Genomic DNA, 15,766 nt, shown 5'->3' on the forward strand with positions numbered 1-15,766 from the left:
TGGGGTAGTCATTTAGGAAAAGATAAAATTAGATCCATATCTCACCCCATACATAAGAATAAACTCCAAACGGATTAGGGATCTAAATGTAAGAAACTGAATCATGGAAGTACTAGAAAAAAATATTGGTCAATTTCTCTCTAACTTCTGTGAAGAAAAAAGCTTTCTAACGATGACTCAAAATCCAGAGACAATAAAAGAAAACATTAATATATTTGACTAAAAAATAAAAATAAAAACTAATGCATGTCAGAAAATACTGAAAACCAAGTCAAGCTGAAAAATTAACAACATATACCACAGACAAAAGGCCTACTTCTAATATGTGAAGGGCAAAGGACCAAAAACCTGATAGAAAAATGTAAACAAGACATGAACAGACAATTCACATATACAAAAAAAATTTTGTTTATTTTGTTTAACAGACTTTACTTTTTAGAGCAATTTTAGGTTTACAACAAAACTGAGTGGAAGGTCAAGATTTCCCATATACACCCTACTCCCATTCATACCTAGCCTCCCACATAATCAACATCCCCCACCTGAGTGGTAAATTTGTTACAACTGATGAACCTATGATGACACATCATTATCACCCAATGTTTATAGTGTATATTAGAGTTCACTCTTGCTGGTTGTATATTCTATAGGCTTGGACAAATGTATAATGACATGTAGCCACCACTATATAGAATTATATAGAGTAGTTTCGCCACCCTAAAAATCCTCTCTGCTCTGCCTACTCATCCCTCCTCTCCTCCCACTCCTACTTTAAATTTTTATGCAATTAAAAATATGTGATTTGCTCTACTGCTCTTATGTTTAGAAACCCTTTGCTCTGAGATCCACTACCTAATTACACATGTTTTTTGCTACTTTGTTTTATTTTATTTTGTTCTATGATCCTTTGGTATAAAATGAAGAGCTACATATTTAATAATAATAATAACCAATTATCCTACTAGTATCTCTTTAAACTCTCTTGCCTCCAAATATGTGTGATTCCCATTCATCACAAGCTAAATTCCAACTATATAACAGTCTATTTCTGAGTTCCAGTCCATGCCATTCATTTGCCTATTTATTTTTTGTCAACTAAAACTGTTTAATAAAAGTATATTTCAGTATTTAAGGCAAGTCCTTCAAATTGCTCTTCACTTTCAAAACATTGTTGACTTTTTATTCATTTAAATTTTCTACAGAATTTTAGATTTATTTTTCAAGAAAAACATCCCACTACAAAGTATAGTGGAATTAATTTCTGTAATTTTAAAAAATATATTGAGTCATGCGTTCCTTAAGGAGAACAGCCTTGGTTCTTGGATATAGACACTCCCGGAAGACTAGCATGAGGGTTCCTCAGGACACTTCCATCAGCAGCTCAGGAGAAGCAGGAGAGAGCATACACAGAATGTAGAAAGAGATAGGGACAATCAGAATTCCAACAAGCAGAGACCTGACTTCCTTCAGAGGGCCAAACTACTCAGTCACTCCATACTTATTTGAATATGAATCAGACAGAAAACAAATTTGGCTTTGTGAAACCTCCAAACACAGTGTCATTGGGGTAGGAGCTACAGAAGAATAGAGGTAGCATCTTCTCAGATTAGCTAACCGAATCCCATCTGCGTTCACGTTATTCTACTGCAGATATTGGGACCACGGCTGTAAGTGATTGAGAAAAATTTATCCAAATGTATCAGATCATCCATCACTCAACAGAGTCCAAGTCTTAGGAGAATTTTCTTTCACCCTGAAGGCTGGTTAAGTTTCACTCTTGGGCTTGCCTTCAATGCAGCTCATACCACATAAATGGCATGCAGTTTCTGTTTTCATAACTTGGGAAATACTACACAACTCTAATTGTATTGTAATGCAATTTATAGTGACCCATTTAGAAACACAGGTCAAACTTGTTCTTTTCTGGGTTCCTTGGCCTGGAATATGTTCCCAAGTCATGGAATTCTCAAAGCATGGCACGGTGAGATGACAGGATTTAAGTCACCAAAAATTAGTCCTTCATTTAGTAAAATAACTTAGTGCATGTTCAAAGGACATGATCTTTAACAAAGGAAAGCAGATAGTCTTCTTTGCCCAATGGCCACTAATCTCTGCCTCACTGAACCCAGATCAAATGTGTATCCCTACAACCTGCAACTCACCTACATTATGATTCTTTAACCCCAAACCTCTTTCTCTGACTTTCTATTATTTAAAGTGTTCTACATAAATGCTTTATATTCCCATAACACCTTAACATCCCATAACACCTTAAAATTTGGACAAGTAATCATCCTTTAGGTTAAGTATCTGATGAATTTGAACATTACCAAATTTAGCTCTGGTTGTGATTTCACCAGGATTATTTTAAAATAAAATAAGCTTTTTTTGGATCCACTCATAAATTTAAAGTGGATTATTTACCATTTTTTAAAATATTAAAAATTAGATCATCCCAAACATAAAAGCATTTCAGGCTGAAAATTTTTAAATATTTAATAACCACAGAGAGCCTATAGTTCAGTTTAGTCTAGTGACCAAATTACTTTCCGGAAGATGTCTTAGTTGTTTCCACTTGTCAGCATACTATCTATGTTTATTTAAAAAAAAAGTAGCAAAAAAGTTTGAAGCACAAAGCTGCATGGAGGAGACATAAAGGTTTCAACAACTCTCTGTAGCAGTTCAAATTACATCAACATTTTGATAATAAATATAGCAGAGATTTGTGTGATATTCTTTCGGGTGCTTGGTCTTATTTATTTATTTATTTATTTATTTATTTAAGATTTTATTTATTTATTTATTTATTTATTTATTTATTTATTTGAGAGAGAGAGAGACGGCCAGCAAGAGAGGGAATACAAGCAGAGGGAGCAGGAGAGGAAGAAGCAGGCTCCTAGCAGAAGAGCCTGACGTGGGACTCGATCCTAGAACGCCAGGATCATGTCCTGAGCCGAAGGCAGACGCTTAACGACTGAGCCACCCAGGCGCCCCTTGGTCTTCTTTTAAGAGCTGGATTTTCATCCATCCTTCCTCTCCTTTCCACAATTGCAAAGCGAGTCTGTGACTAACCAACCAGATCCCCCAGGGTTGTAGCTGGACCACAGTAAGCAGGACCCTCTTCCCTTGGTTTCTGAATCTAAAAATAAGGATATGACCTAACCTCAAACAAATATCACGAACTTCTTAATTCACAATTATCTGCTGATATTACAGGCATGAGAGGAATTCAATGTTTATTTTAAAACGTTCTATTTATGTAGTTCTTGTTTTATGATCAAATATGTGATGATTGAAAAATAAAAATTAATCTAGAACACGCCACTGAATGTAGAGAAATATGTCATCATGTTAAATGACTCTTCTCTTCCTGAATATTCATACATGGAGAGGCAAAGACTAATAATGCCCTTATTTTACATATCTATTTTAAAAAGTAATATTGTTCATAGAATTTGATCGTAAAGAGAACAGATGCTCAAAACCACAGAACAAGTGAGTGGCAAGTGTACCAACAAAACTCAGCCCTTTAAGTCTCCTGCACTTGTGCCTGCTCCTCGGACATCTTCAGAGGCAGATGAAAGCCTAGTGGGGCCCATACCCCACCCTCTCTCCTCTGTTGGCTCCTGCTGTTCGCTTTGCGCTCTAAATGCTGGTCCCACTTTTCCCACACTCTCTCCAGAAGATCTCACCCACCCCCTTACTTCCATGGTCACCCACCATGGGGGACTCCCAAAGTTGCATCTCCAGACCCAAGATCTCCATTAATTCCTATATTCCAATATCTACTAGACATCACACACTCATCTCAAACTTCTCACCTTCAAATTTGCCCTCATGCCCAAACATGCTCTTCCTGTCTAGCCTTCCCCATCTCAATAAATGGAACTCCTACTGGCCCAGTTGTTCAGTACAAAATTTTGAGGGTGACCTTTGATTTCTCCATCTCCCCCATACTTATGCAATCCATTGCCAAGTGCTACTGATTCCTCCTCCAAAATATATCTCAGATCTGTCTGCTTCTCATCATGTCTTCATGGACTACCTTCATCCAAATCACCATTAGTTCCCATCTGGACTCTGGCAATAGTTCCTCATTGCCCTCACCTCTTCCACTCTTGCCGTCTCCGATCTGATCTCTAACATCATCCAGGACAATTTTCTTCAGACATAAGGTAGATCATGTTACTTCCCTGCTGAGAGCTCTCCAAAGACTTTCCTGTATTCTTGATCTTGCCTACAAGGCCCATGGCCATGATCTGGCCATGCCCACTGCCCACTTCTTCTCCAACACTCTCCTCTTCACTCCTATAGTAGACTGAATTATATTCCTTCCCCAAAAAGATACACCTAACTCTTAACACCCAGTATAAGAGAATATGATTTTAATTGGAAATAGGGTCTTTGTAGATTTGATTAAGTTAAGGACCTTGAGATGAAATATCCTGAATTACCCAGGTAAGCCCTAAATCCAATGACTGGTGCCCTTATAAGACAAAGGAGAATGATATTTCAGCCACAGAGACTGAGGGGGGAGATGGCATGTGGAGAGATAGTAATGAGGAGTCTACAAGGCAAAGAAGTGTAGAGCTACCAGAAGCTGGAAGAGGCAAGCTAGGATTTTCCCTAGAGTCTTCAGAGCAAGTGTTGGCCTTGCTGACTCTTTGATTTCAGAATTCTTTTTTTTTTTTTTAAGATTTCATTTATTTACTTGACACAGAGAGAGAGACAGCCAGCGAGAGAGGGAACACAAGCAGGGGGAGTGGGAGAGGAAGAAGCAGGCTCCCAGTGGAGGAGCCTGATGTGGGGCTCGATCCCAGAACGCCGGGATCACGCCCTGAGCTGCAGGCAGACTCTTAACGACTGAGCCACCCAGGCGCCCTGATTTCAGAATTCTGATCCTCAGAACTCTAAGAGAATACAGTTGTGTTGCTTTAATTAAGCCACAAAGTTTGTGGTGGTTTGTTACAGCAGCTCTAGGAACCTAATGCACGCCCTAAGCTCCAATATAGTGATATTTTAATTATTTAAGAGTTAACTTTTTCCTCCTCAAAGATTTCTTACAGGTTTCCATCACCAGGATTGAAATATCTGGCATAAATATCACTTTTCCAAAGAGGTTTCCTCAACATTGAATCTAAATTCGGCCCTCCCTCCTATACTCAGAGACCTTCCCTTTAGTATTTATAAGAGCTTCCAACTATGTATCTATGTACTTGTTGAAGGTGTGTCTCTCCTTTACACTTGGGTCCCAAGAAGGCAATGTTTGTGTCTGTTGTATCACCACAATATCCTACTAGACATTAAAAATAGTCCTTCAATAAATGAAATTACAGAAATAAAAGAGGACTAAACAATCTCCTTTTGTTGGCGAGTATTCTGAGAAGTGGCTTTTTCCTTGTTGAGTAAGTTGAAATCCAACAACCCTATTAAAGTTAAATTTTAACTGAATATTGATAAAATGAATTATATTCCACAGATATGGGATTAATTAAGTCAACAGAAGATTTGAGCTGAAAATGCCATTACAAGGAAAAAAACTTCCTCTTCAATATTTGATCTGCCGGAGAACTAGTGTGATTGCTTGTATGCACCAAACACCACATGCAGTGGCTGCGTCAGCCAACATACACAGTTCAAAACCATGCCAATGAAAACCATGCAGATCAGATCCCCGGCACATGCAGGTTTTCATGAATGTGCCTGAAGCTAGGATCCTTAATGTATACAATCTTGTCCCATTTCCTTTCAGCCCATAAACATGTCTAGGAGGCCACTACATCTCCTACCACTCGATACACATACTAATGCACATAACAATCTATAAGTCCGATTCAGTAATAGTGTAATATCTTGGGCAGGTATGATCTGAATTAAGATACAAAGACTATACCACCAGAGATAAGAGAAAAACCTCACGATCTTATTTCAGAAGGAAATTCCATGGACATTTTGGCATTGTGCACAAAACGAAAGAAGAATATTAATGATAATAGAAGTTATTTTAATAAGGTTGCCCATTCAAATCCTTCATCTAGTGGCTTCCCCCTCCCCCATTCAGTAGTTCCATTCATCTACTCATTCATCCCACAAATTTGCTTCAAGAGCCTACTAGATGCTGGGCCTTGTGCTATACCATGGGAATACTGTGGTAGGTAAATTTTTAAAAACCCTGTCCCACTTCAGTAGGCCCAAAGTTTGGAAAGGAGACCCTTTATGAGCAATTACAAGGCAGCACAAAAAGTGCCACAGGGGGTGCTGTCTAAACAACCAAGAAATAGAGTTCATGGAGAACTAGAGTGACCGGAGAAACTTAGCAGAGATAAACTAGAATTGATCAGGCCTACAGGGGCAGAAAGGAAGCCAGAGCCACACACACAAGGGTTCAGAGACAGCTGAGAACATGGCAGCTCTTCAAGTGCCTGGTGGAGCGAGTGGTCAAAGGCATAAAGAAACAGACTGGGGGGTGGGGGGAAGGAAGAGAAAAGCTAGGTAATGAAATAAAAAGGAAATCAGGACTTTAAAATAATCCATCCAGTTGTGAAAGAAAAAGATACATATGCCCAGAGAGACCTGAGTGCTCTCCATTAGGTCCCTGTGTCATGTTTCTGTGTGAAGGAAAATATATATTGTTTCCTTGCCATCAATTTTAGTAGGCAAGAGTCAGTAACATTCATATTACCTAAAATACTGCTTTCCAAACTGCAGATTGTAACTCACTGGGGGAAATGAAATCTATTTAGTGGATGGACATCAGCATTTAAAAAAAAAAGGAGGGGCGCCTGGGTGGCTCAGTCAGTTAAGTATCTGACTCTTGGATTATGGCTGAGGTCATGATGCCAGGGTCATGAGATTGAGCCCCGCATTGGGCTCCATGCTCAGAAGGGAGTCTGCTTGAGATTCTCTTTCTCTGCCTCTCCCTCCATCTTTCTCTCTCTCCTTCTCAAAATAAATAAAGTATTTTTAAAAACTGAAATACAGTTGTATACGATAAGATAGAATAGGACAGGACACACAAGAACAGACAAACAGAATAAAATAGATCATGCAGCACTGCTCACAGTAAGGGCAAGTATTACTTCATGTGCACACGCAGGTGATGAAGAACAACTGCTTGACAGCCACTGACCAAGAAGCGGGTCTGCACTCAGTGATGATTCTAACCAAGTCTTGACATCCCTTTGAAATCTTTCTTACATATTTAGGGTTTAATACTAAGACTCTTGGACCCTGGCCACAAGGCCAAGTTCTTGCTCTTTGTTGTTGAGGGAACTTGCATGCTGTGAGGATGCCTTTGAAGAGCTGGGCTTTGTGCCAAAGTGGGGAGTGGGAGCCTCACAGTGGCTATTCATCTCGGTGAGAGGGTGAGGAGCTAGAAGGGAGTGGGCCTATCACACACAGGCACCAGGATTTCCATGAGAGCCTTCTTGATGTCACATCTACCAAAAATCCAGATGATATGAGCATCTGTTCATGTAAAGGGGCTCAGGCCCTAAAGAATCACTTCCCTATAACTGTCCCTGAAACATCTCTCCACAGTCAACCACTCTCTCTCCAGGGTGGAGGATACAGATGATCTGACACTAGATGAAAATGGCTAAGTCACTGTTATTTAGAGCCAGTTTCTAAACAGTGGTTATATTTCTGAGTGCTTTAGTGAAGCAGGTAGCATCTTTAAGAAAGCAGTTCATGACATTTTGCTTCCCTTTATATTAACTAATCTGTTTGAGACAGTGAAAACGTGTTCACCATACAATTTAAGTCCCGTGTGCCACTTTTCACCAGCCGGAAATGCACAAATATCAGAGGAAAAAGAAGGAATGTCTGTGGATGGTGTCTGGCTGTGGGTGTGGCTAGGCAGTTAGGATCAGCGTTGGTCCTGATACTAGTAAAAATTTCTGGGGCTCTCTATCTGTGAACATTGTAAAGTCACACCAGTCATGCCATTTGTTGCCTGCTGTGTGGACCACAGAGTTAGCAATGGCAGTTGTACAAAGTGTGTGTATGAGGGAGTAGGGGGCAGGTGGTGTGAGACTGTGGCAGTGTGACACTGACACCAGGTTTGAGGAAGTGGTTACTAGAATACACGGGCAACACACCCTCCTGGTAAAGCCACTTGTAGTTGAGGGATGAACAACAAACAGGAAAGGATCCCTCAGAATCTAAAACTTAACCGAGAGGCAAACTAGACTATAAACTTGAAGGGGAGCTCTACTCATAGTTTGCTAAGTGTGGTGCTAGTATTTACATTTGAAATCTTTCCTCACACAACACATACGCACACACAAACACACACACACACTGAGTCCACCCAAGATTCTGGAAACAATTGGCAAAATCTAAAATATAGGACAGGAATCTTGGAGGAAGCCATAGTGCCAGGCCTAACTGCCTAATGCCTTCTAGTCCCACAAAATCTCCTTCACCAGATCCTCAAAAATTTCTGACCATGGAGGCAGGAATCTCCATTTATTCTCCACCCTGATTTCAACTGGGATGCAGTGGAAGCCCAGACCCACTCCATCGTATGAGATGAATGGCTGCGTGGCTTTTATAATCTTTACCGAGAGACAGGTCGGGATCGCTCTTAGACTCTGGTGTTGTCACTGGATCCCTCGGTGGATCCTCCAGGGGGGCTGGGAGCAAACCACTCATAAATCGGTTCTCTGTGCCCCATGGACAGAAACGGCCAGTCACCGTCAAGGGGTAGGAATATACACTCCCAACCACTTTGCTGAAACATTTCATGCCCCCACCCCGCATAATGATTTTCTGAGACCTGGCACACAGTAAAGTTCATAATCTGAGCCTGAACAGGTAGCAACATGTGTGAGAAAAGAGCTCTGGTCTTTACTTTGTATTCCCTGAGGCATGCTTTCATTACATAATATCTTGTGCACAGACAACAGAATCCTACTTTTAAACTTCAAAGGTTCACATGTAAATATTTATCTCAACGAATGCTGTCCCTATTTGTTTCCACCTTTGGTGATAGGTAATAACATACTGTCCAACCTTAACAATGGCCTTACATAGAGAACTGCATCCTTTTATTAGTGATGTGATACAATTCTTATCCACAGTTGAATAAAGATTTTTAAAATTCTTCAAAGTGCCCATCTTTTAAGCACCGCTTGCCTCACTAACTCATCTTTATTTTTTTTAAGATTTTATTTGACAGAGAAGGAGAGAGAGCGAGAGCACAAAAGCAGGGAGAGTGGGAGAGGGAGAAGCAGACTTCCCACTGAGCAGAGAGCCCAACATGGGGCTCGATCCCAGAGCCCTGGCATCATGACCTGAGCTGAAGGCAGACACTTAACTAACTGAGCCACCCAGGCACCACACTAACTCACCTTTAAAATGATACTACTGCCAGTGAATTTTGTTCAGTGTCTGTCCCAGCAAACTCCAATGTCTGCCACGAGAACAGGCTAATTATATACCAAGGGGACCAGTAGAAAGAAACTCGGATCCTTCTCATCTCATCCCTGATTTTTATCCCTATTCATGCCTCTTCCCATCCAAAAATTTCCTGACTTCTCACAGGGAAAGAAAAATTGAAAAAAAAAGGGGGGGGGCAGCAATGAGAAGAAAAGAAGCAGTAAAGAAAAAAGTGTTTTTCATCATTTCCGAAGTAGGAAAAAAAAAAAAAAAACAGAAAGCCTCTAACTATGGCATGAAATGCCATCTCAATTCAACACTTCAGTTTAAACACTGTGGGCAGGAGGAAACCTAAGACATTTTCCCTGCCTCTCCCCTAGTAGTCCATGCTCTGTGATGGCGAAAGATACTTGGAAAGAGCTTTGGGGGAGCGGGTGTGGCTGCAGGAGGCTTTGCAGGAGAAATGCTGCTCAAACTCTTTCTGACAGAAGTGAGGAGAGAAGCCAGTGAGGTCGACTGAGTTGGAGGGCAGGGCTCAGGCGTAGAGAATCACCGTCCTTGGGGCTTCAGCCTCTCTCTGGACGGCCCTGAAGACCAACCTATCCCTGTCTTTGCTCCTCTGGGGAACATTCTAAGACTATAGGGCTTGTCCCTATAAAACGTCACTTGTGAAGCTCTTATCTCTTTGCTGGTGTTCTAGGCAGCATCACCCGTGGCAACACAACCCAGTTCAGACAGGAAAACATAATCTGATTAGTTCTCAAAGAATAAAGGAGGAAATCTGTGTTTGCTTTGGGGCAAACCCAGACCCCATCTTCACTCATGAAACATGAATAAAACAGCACACTTCCCTACTATGAAACTTAGGTTTCATTCCACCCCATGTAGATCTCTAAGCACTTTTCAGACAAACGGGAGACTTAATACCTCTTTTTTAAGAAAAACTTCCAGAACAGTTTTACTTCATCCCTGTTGAGGAATCAATGCTATTTTATTTATCAACATAAATATAAGCTTCTCTACTGATATATTAGCATTGAAAACCCTACCACAGACTTTGAATCAAAATCTTCCAGCCACAACTGTGATTAAATGCAAGGTTTCCTGTTGCTACCATTTCTATTCTCACCACAGATGTTAGGGCCTCACAAAATATAAATAGTCCTTGTCCTTCCTCTCCTCTGTGTCATGCCTTATAGGGGGCCCAATAAGAAGCCCACGCTCTAGTTCATCTTTATGAGCAGAGAGGTCCAGGCTATACACTACTATAGAAGACAACATTTAAAGCACAGAGATATTCTAAAGCTCAGCTGCACCCAGCTTTGGACTTTTTTTTTTTTTTTTGAGAACTTTTGATTCTAAATAAGTTTATCAAGTACTCAAAAACATTTCTAAAAACAACATCAAGCTCAAGCCTCTCCCCACTGTTGCTGAAGTTGCCAAATATCATTGATAATAATGAAAATATCACCAACAGAGAGTGTCTAACACCTAGCAAATTTTGGGGGGAATTTTTATCATCATGTATTATTGTTTCTAGCTTTTGTTTTGGATCGGGGAGCTGACATGCAACTTGACATCAGGGTCTTAGATCATTTGTTATTTAAAAAAAAAAAGGTAGAAAAGACTAGTTTGTGAATATCCACTCATTCATTCACACATTTATTAAGTACTGTTGTTACGCCCAGGGGATAGGAAGCCCAGACACAAGCATTAAGTATATTCAATGTTTAAATTATCTCTTATAAGCTTGGATTTATCCAGCAGGTGGTAGGCATTTTTCACTACAGTAAAGAACAATGCTAATTTTCTTATATCTAAATGTTGGCCAACGTGATAGAGGCTGCCATCCACTGTCATTCTAATCTTAAAATCACTCTACAACCCTGTAGAGAATAGAGAGTGAATAGGGGAGTTTATGATGCCTTCAGGGAAGCGCAGGAGACTACGGTTTTACCAAGCAAGGCATTGTCTGACTGCCAGAAGCCCAGATACTGCAGGCAAAGCTGTTACTCTGAAGGCAGATGAATGCTCACACAGACAGCCCTCAGGGTTGTTGATCCTTTTTAGGGTGTCTGAGAATACTCTAGAATAAACCAGCATGCATAAGAATGCCACTTACCTCCTCCCACTGCTGATCTGCCACCTGCACTGCTGGGCTCAGGTTCCTCCTGCCTCCTCCCTCCTGAGTCCTCACTCCTCCCGCATCATCTCTGCCAAGGCCCAGGGAAAGTTCCCCAGAATTCCCACTGGCTCAACCCTTGAGGGAGAGGCTGGTGACAATAGCAGCAGTGGTGACAGCAAAGCACTGAAGCCCCTCCCCTCTCCCAGACGCTCTACAAAGAAAATCATGGAAGGGACACCAAGGAGGCACACCAAATAGTCTTCCCTGTCCAGCTCAGGAAAGCACATGGCATCCCCCTGCTCAGCAGCAAGCCTACAGCAGTGCTTTGGTGTCTGTTATTCATGCTACCATTTAATCATGAGCAAGCAAACCAAACCAGCCACAGAAAGAAAACATTCTAAAGACTCTCCTTTCACATTCCCATCTAAACTGTGTGTACTTGGACTTAGAGCAGGTTATCAGTTAAAAGCCAAGAATCAGAGTCAGCAGAATAGAACACAGGGAGGGGAGAAACATAAGGGTCAGCCAGAGCCAAGAGGGGCCAAGCACACGTAGACAATCCTGTTATCTGCCCAGGACTGACCCAATGCCTGGGCTTCAGCCATTCCCACAACAGTCGTTATCTAGAGCTCGAATAGTATCCCTGAAAGATGCAGTAACTCAAGTCCTGGATCTCAGGAAAAGCTTGCAACACATAAATAGTTCTTGCCAATAACAGATGGCAATGTGCAACTCTGGAGAAATGCTGACAGCCCAATACATAGCAGAGACCATATATTCAGAACCAACATCAGGATACGTCTTCTCAGAAGCACGCTTCTGGTGGCAGAATATGGAAGGGTGTGGTGTACTGGAAATTCCAGCTCCTCAACTTGTACCCACGCGACCTTTGGCAAGCTCTGTATATCTTGCTTTGCTTGTTTGAAAAATGGGGAGAATTTTACAAAATTTATGATTGAGAGGATTATAAGTAGCATATAGAAAGTACTTAGTAGATAGTAGGTATTTAATAAATGTAATTATTATTATAATAACTGACTGAGACAGCCCTGGAAAATCTAGGATGTATGAGAACTGTACCTATAAGATTCTTGTATTACTCAAGGTCCACCTCAAATCCCCCATTTTCACCGTCTTCCATATTATCATGAGCCCATATTTATTTCTTCCTTTCTTGATAATATGCTTTCGTCATGTATTTTACTGAATTTTCCACTTTTTATATATAATTTTATATTGTCACTTCTAAGTCACTCCTGCAAGACCTTTTCCTGAGCACAGAAAGCAAGCCATGTTGCCTTAAAATCCCAAAGATTTAATACACTGTAAGAAACCTGGTAAGCACTTGAGAAATATGTACTTAATTGTGGTCCAAGTAGTATTTCTTTTTTTTTTTGTTGTTAAGATTTTATTTATTTATTCAACAGAGATAGAGACAGTCAGTGAGAGAGGGAATACAAGCAGGGGGAGTGGGAGAGGAAGAAGCAGGCTCATAGCGGAGGAGCCTGATGTGGGGCTCGATCCCACAACGCCAGGATCACGCCCTGAGCCGAAGGCAGACGCCTAACCGCTGTGCCACCCAGGCGCCCCCCGAGTAGTATTTCTGATTGGCCATGACTATAAACATCCTTCATACACACCTGGACATTTTCTAAATTATGTTTTACAAAAAGACTTTTCATGTTTGCATTTCACCATGACCTGTATGGAAAATGAAAATCCTATCTACATCACAAAATTATTGTCACTTTGCCTTTGTTGTTAAATACAGCCATGGCCCCATGACAGTGGAGCATAGAAATGTAACATCTGTGTGCTGAAATAAGGACACCTCCCTGTTCGTGTTAAATAAAGCCAGCCAGCATCACTGATTTATAGAACCACTTCTACTCTCTATTTCCATTTATCTGGGTTGGGGATACTCAGCCTCCATCTTACTGGATGCCTTGGCCTATGGATTAACTGCCAGGTTAGAAATGATAAGAAAGGTAGGGAGCATGGCACAATATAATAAACTATCAGAAGGTCACTAGTCCTTCATAGAAACAACATCCCACGCATGCCCTCACCACACACACACACACACACACACACACACACACACATACACACACACACACCCTATGGATAAAGGAAAATTAGACTCATTGCCAAGGCTAGACTGAGGGTATAAGTACATCCCTTTTCCTCATCCCCTCCCATTAAAATGTTATGCAAATACATAAAGTAGTTCTATATATCAATAATAAAAGGAAAGACAACCCAATAGAAAAATGTGCAAAAGACTTGAACAGGTACTTCTCAGACACTGCTGGTGGAAGTATAAAGTGGAAAAACTACTGAAACTGATTATAAGTCTGTGAATAAGCTGTTTCAGACCCACATACATACTTAACAGAAATGTGTACACACACGTGTCAAATTAACTGCATATTCTGCTTCTCTCATAGTTTGCACCCTGCATTTTTTGTGCCAAATCTTGGAAATTTAAAGAGCCTAGTCTCCCAGATTCAGGTATATGCAAGCAAAAGCTTGACTTTCAAGGCTATTATCTAAAAAATCCATTGAGGAACCTCAGCGCTGTCCAATAGCATACTCTTTCCTAATGAAGGTAGTGTACGCAGAAAGTCTAGAAGGTGGATATGAGACATCAAGGGGACAAGTAACCCTCAAATAGTATCTCCAATTATCATCTGACACATTTAAAATTTAAAAACTAAGCCAACTGAAAATATACAATAATAAGGAATTATTTATATAAATACTGCTATGTCCTGTAAATGAATACTGTACTGCTCTTAAGAATTATTTAACATAGTAAGTACACAAATCAAGCTTAACATGACATATGCAATATGATCCTTTCTAAAATAGAAATTAAAATATGTGTGTGTGTGTGTGTATATATATATATATATATATATGGGAAAATTCTGAAGGATATTGGCATAATCTTAACAAACATTAGAGTTAAGGGAAGAATTAATGAATTTTTTCTTTATAATTATCTATAATTTTTAATGTTTATTCAACTGGGCAAATTTTTATAAATACAACATCTCTTTACAATTGCAATGGATTTAAGAGGGTAGATCCTATTCCATTAATTACTGTTGAAATTTGCTTCCAATATTTTTTTTTTCAGAGCACAGTTTCTCACTTTAAAAATATCCAAAGTGGGGTCCAGAGAGGTCCAGTTCAGGAATTTAATTATAGATCAGTAAAAAACCTTTATCTGAACCAGTCAATAAGTAGTAGTTGTAGAGCATATGCACATTCCACTCTCTTATCCACACTTCAGTGTAAGGACTATGGAGTCATATAAGAATGAAGAATAGAGCCCAGAGTATAGTGATTTGGCCAAATGGATAAGAGAGTAATGTAAAGCAGAAAAAGACACTAAAGTTTGTGGGCAAAGTTTGAGGAGATACAAGATTCGCATTATCTCCAAAAACTCTCCTCAAAGGTATTTATTAACTACAAAGGTGTAAAAAAGTTACTTTACAATAGAAAAACCTAGCAATCATCACATCACCCAAGTGATTGAGGTAAACGTCACCAGCAATAAGACATATCAATATCATGAACACCCAGATGTGGTGCACAGACGAGGACACAACATCATTCTTCTGGTGTTCTTGCCCAAAATACATCATCTCACTCCAATTAGGAGAATACATTGGACAGATCCAAACTAAGGGGCAGTCTGTAAAATAATGGATCAATAAAAACTGTCAAGGTCACGAAATACCAAGAAAAACCAAGGAACTTTTACAGACTGGAGGAGACTAAAAAAAAATAATAACTAAATGCAAGGTGAAACCCTAAGTATGGTCCCAGAACAGAAAGAGGACATTAGTGGAAAAAAGGGGTAAAATTCAAATAAGGTTTTTACTTTAGTTAATAAGGCTGTACCAATGTCAATTTTTTATTCGTGATATCTCTACTAAGGTGATATAAGATGTTAACAGCACAGTAAATGGAGTGAGGGATATAAGGCAACTCTTTGTAATACGTTTGTAACTTTTCTATAACGTTAACATTTGTTCAAAACAAAAAGGAAAATGAAACCCTTACAACATGAAAAAAAGAAAAGAAAATCTCAAATATTGTTGAGTCCTGACTGTAGGCCAGACACTGTTCTAGTCATTGTCACGAAGGCAGCCAAATTCCCTGCTATCTGATTTATTGTATTTCTTTTGTAGCTACTGTATACATTGAACAAATAGAACAAATGGAACTATTAAATACAAACTGAAA

The 15,766-nt window shown here is 39.9% G+C and overlaps 1 protein-coding gene across 1 annotated transcript in view; it reads right to left on the reverse strand.

Annotated features, from left to right (window-relative positions):
- The window catches only part of SERPINB7 (serpin family B member 7), a 54,464-nt gene extending 42,883 nt beyond the window's left edge, over nucleotides 1–11,581 (reverse strand). The window contains exon 1 of the mRNA XM_026495953.3: nucleotides 11,504–11,581. The gene's annotated coding sequence lies outside the window, so the exon portion shown is untranslated. The remainder of the gene's footprint in view (nucleotides 1–11,503) is intronic.
- Nucleotides 11,582–15,766: the final 4,185 nt, after the last annotated feature.

The sequence above is a fragment of the Ursus arctos genome, unplaced genomic scaffold (genome assembly GCF_023065955.2).
Source record: "Ursus arctos isolate Adak ecotype North America unplaced genomic scaffold, UrsArc2.0 scaffold_17, whole genome shotgun sequence".
Taxonomy (NCBI): Eukaryota; Metazoa; Chordata; class Mammalia; order Carnivora; family Ursidae; genus Ursus; species Ursus arctos.